Here is a 4,792-nt window from a genome sequence, read left to right as displayed (position 1 = left end):
GTAGCATAGTGCCTAAGGCACGTGACTGCTAACCAGACGGCTGGCAGTTCAAACCCACCAGCCACTCCTCAGAAGGAAGGTTGGGCAATCTACTTCCGTAATGATACCGCCTCGGAAACCCAAGGAGGGGTCGCTATGGGTCAGGTCTGACTCGAGGACATGTAATAACAACAACAACACACCGAACCAAAAACAAAAGTCACAGCTGTCGAGTAGGATCATACTCATAGTGACCCCTCCTTGGGTTTCCGAGGTGATGTCACTATGGAAATTGATTGCCCAATGTTCCTTCCAAATATGTATATATATAAAACAACAACAACAAAAAAACTCACTGCCATTAAGTTGATTCGACTCATAGTGACCCTTCATTGGGTTTCTGAGGCAGTATCTCTATGGGAGTAAATTCCCCAACCTTCCTTCTGAGGAATGGCTGGAGGGTTTGAACTGCTAGCCTTCTGGTTAGCAGTCAAATGCCTTAAGCACTATGCCACCAGAGCTCCCCCATGTATGTATGTATGTATGTATGTATCTACTTATCTATCTATCTATAAAATAATAAACGTCACCCTTGTTCTGTCAGCATTGAAATATGCCACTAATCTCTCCCCTACCTCTGATTGCTACTTCTTGCAATCTGGCACTGACAGATTAACCTCCACAACACATAACTCTGGTATTGGTACTTCCCTACCAAAAAACCTTCAATAGATTTCCTCTTCCATAAAGAACACCTAGTTTTTGGCTTGGATTTTAAGTACTCCACAATTCACCCCTTCTCTCATCTCATTTTACTTTCCAACCTTATCTCATTCCTCGTAGTGAACCCCGTGTTCCAGGTAGTGAAGTACTTTGTCCTTCAACATGTTTCTGTCTGTTGACCTCTGCCTTTGTCCAGAATGTGTCCATTCTCCTTCTTCATTTCTCCTCCTTGAAATCTTTTCCACCATTTAAGGTAATGACTTTCAAATTGTTTTTGTTTTGTATATTTTACTGAGACTCACTGTAAGAAGTATATTTTATATTGAACTCTGTATTAGTTTCCTAAGGCTGCCACCACAAAGTACCACAATCTGGGTGGTTTAAAACAGCAGAAATTTATTTTTTCACAGTTCTGGAGGCTAGATATCTGAAATCAAATCATTGGCAGAGTCATGCTCTCTTTGAAAGGTCTGCAGAAAATCCTACCCTACCTCTTCTAGCTTCTGGTTGCTGTTGTTGTTATGTGCCATCGAGTCAGACCCGACTCAGAGTACCCCTCCCTGGGTGTCTGAGGCAGTATCACTACAAAAGTAGATTGCCCAAACTTCCTTCTGGGGAGTGGCTGGTGGGTTTGAACCACCAGCCTTCTGGTTAGCAGTCAACTAGCTTCTGGTAGCCCCAGGTATTTCTTGGCTTGCAGTTGTAGCATAACTCCAATCCCTGCTTTGACTTCACATGATCCCCAAGTATCTCTCTCTCTGTCTTCTTAGAGGGTTAACAGTCATAAAGGGTCTAAACCCTACTAATGACCTTATCTTGCCTAATTATATCTGCAATGATCCCAATTCCAAATAAGGTCACACTCATGATACCTAGGATTAGGATTTGAACATGTCTTTTGGAGCACACAATCCAACAGGAAACATAACTCAAAACACACATATACTTACAAAAACCTGAACCAATTGCTGTAGAAGCCATTTTAGCTGTTGGCGACCCCATGTATTACACAGTAAAGCTGAGCTCCTTAGGGTTTTTGTGGTTGTGATCCTTATGGACATAGATCACCAGGCTTTTCTTTTGCAGTGCCACCAGTTGGGTTCAAGGCAGTTTTTTGGTTAGCAGCTGACTGTAAACTGTTTGTGCCATCCAGGGATCTACACAAAATAAAATGGAAACTAAATTTTCATGGAAGCATATTTTCATTATTTTGATGCACATTCATATTTTATGTTTCATTACATTATATTCTATACTCTGCCATTCCATCTCATTAAGAAAATGTTAGTATCATTCCATCAAACTGATTTCTTGACCCAATTATGGGTTACTATTCTCCAGTTGGAAACATTACTTCAATGTTTTATCTAAGATGTCCCCTCTTTTAGGAAGACTTTTAACTATCTAATCAGAAACAACCATTCTTTTCTCTAAACTCTGATAAGAGTTTTTACTATGGATGCACTTAATAACACAAGACCGTATATTACATAGCTATTTATGTACATTTTATGGCTATAAATGTCTTGAGAGCAAGGTTTGTACCCAATTTATTCAGGGTCCTCTTTGGTATTGACGGCATAGTAGGGTCTCAGTAGAAGTTAGTCAAATGGAAGAAATCTGATATTAGTCCAGATATACCTCTTCAAAGCCACCCTCAAAAATTTTCTTTTTCTGTACTCATTTCTGATTCAGGGATATGATGGTGAAGCTATTTTGGAGGTATTCTCTCTTATCTATAATCAATTTAAGATGCTCTTGAGTAATTCATCCAGACATTGTCAATTCTTATAAAACTTCCTATGTTGGTCACATTTCTATGTTGATTACTTCTTGGAGAGTAGTAATTTTTATAGTATTTCTGAAGTTGATCTGACACAGGGTGTTACTGGAAAATCCAATCCTCGTTTCATTGTGTGTAGGAGGGGAGCTGGTGTAGTGGCATTTGCCATTAGATAGTAGAAAAAAATAATTAAACAAAATAATTATTAGAACAAAATAATTAAAAGTATAATAATAATGGGAAAAATGGAAAGAAAATCAAACTGCTTTAATAAAGAGTAACAGAATAGCAGCACTCAGTAACATGAAAGCATTCAAAGGGGGAAAATCCTTTAAATATTGTTTTTAAAAAATCTTCAAAGAGGATACCCAAGTCATGCAACTGTTTTTTAACATGAAAATCTTCAAAGAATACATTTCCCATGCAATGTTTAAAATTCTCAAAAGGGGCTCCCTCTGGAGTAAAACTCTTTGAAGGTGAAATCTCTTCAATCATATGAGTTTTTTCAAAGGAAAACCTTTTCCAAATTTTCTTTAAGCCAGGGACTTTCTTTAAGGAAATATTTCAGAAATAGAAAAACAGCCTTTTCAGTGATTTGTACATTTTTAGGTTTCTACAACTAATGCCCTTAAAATTAATGGTAAAATACTGCAAATAGTGTATACTATAGTTAAGTTGGGCAAAAGAAAGAAAATTCTTGTCTGCACTGCCCACAATACCCTTAATTTTGATGTTGTTAAAAGTTAAATGCCTTGTTTTTAGGCTGTTAGATACATATAAGCAAGGTTATTAGATACATATAACTGACTGTCATTGAGGCAATTCCAACTCATAGTGACCCTATAGGACAGAGGAGAAATGACCCACAGGGCTTTCAAGGATGTAAATCTTTACAGAAGCAGACTACCTCATCTTTCTCCCATGGACTGATTGGTGAGTGAGAATAACAAATCTTCTGGTTAGCAGCCAAATATTTTAACCACTGTGCCACTGGAACTCCTTGTTAGATGTATATATCTAATTAAAATAATAATAATTCTCTAGGATCCTTCTTTTGGCTCAAAAACAAAGCAGAAATAATCTTATGTGTGTGACTCAATTTCTAGCTGTTACACTTAATATAGGATTCCTGGTGGTGTAGTGGCTAAAACATTTGGTTGCTAACCAAAATGTTGGCATTTCAAACCCACCAACTGCTCTGTAGGAGAAAGACGAGGCACTCCATTTCCATTAAGACTTACAGCCTTGTAAACCATAGGGGTAGTTCTACTTTATCGAATAGAGTTGCTATGAGTTGGAATTGACTCAATGGCACATGGTTTGGTTTTGGTTTTATACTTAATATAACTCCTGATGAGCACTTAGGCAGTGTAACTTAACCACTGGCCACCAAAGAAGGACAAAAATGGGGCAGGAGATAACAGGAGGGGTTTCTCTCCAAACATTTAATTTAGGCCTTGATCTCCCCAATCCAGAAGGGCTCCCAGCATACCTTTGTATATCTAGAATATATATATATATATATTAAGGATTTCTAGAGTTGACACAACAAAATCTAGTTCAATAAGTTTTTGAAACTTCAGGTTTCACCCCTAACATGAATATTTTAAAGAAGGCTCACTCTCCAGGGACCAGAAGAAAATTTCTGCTATAGGAGTAGTTATCACTACAGTGGAGAAAGTTAGAGAGGACAGACTGATGGGGCCCAAACATAGCCACATTAGGTGATTGGCTTAAGGCATTGAGATTAATTTCAGACCTGAGTTAATACTCTGGCAAGGATCTTTCAATTAGAACAGAAAGCTTAGTAGTAATTACTTGTTTGTGTGAATGAGATTATACCTTGGATATGATACGAAATGCTGGCACTATTTCGTAAAGTAACAATACCATTTGCAATATTAAAAATGAATTGACAAGCGCACTTCACCTTTTTGGTGTTCTTCCCCCAAATTTCTAACCCAATCTGATCAAAACACAATACCCAAAACCAATCCCATTGCCATAAAGTCAATTCCAACTCCTACGGACCCTATGGACAGAGCAGAACTTCCCCCACAGAATTCCCAAGGCTGTAACTCTTTAGTGAAGCAGACTGCCTCATCTTTCTCCTATGGAGTGCCTGGTGGGTTCAAATCACTGACCTTTTGCAGAGCATTTTAACCATGTGTCTCGAGGGCTAGCTCAAAATATAATAGTTATTGTTGTAGTTATATGCTGTCGAGTCGGCCCCGACTCATAGCGACCCCTCCTTGGGTTTCCGAGGCAGTATCACTACGGAAGTAGGATTGCCCAACCTTCCTTCTG

The sequence above is a fragment of the Orycteropus afer genome, unplaced genomic scaffold, assembly GCF_000298275.1.
Source record: "Orycteropus afer afer isolate SDZICR_OR568_19922 unplaced genomic scaffold, OryAfe1.0 scaffold00033, whole genome shotgun sequence".
Lineage (NCBI taxonomy): Eukaryota > Metazoa > Chordata > Mammalia > Tubulidentata > Orycteropodidae > Orycteropus > Orycteropus afer.
This window is presented reverse-complemented; position numbering follows the sequence as displayed.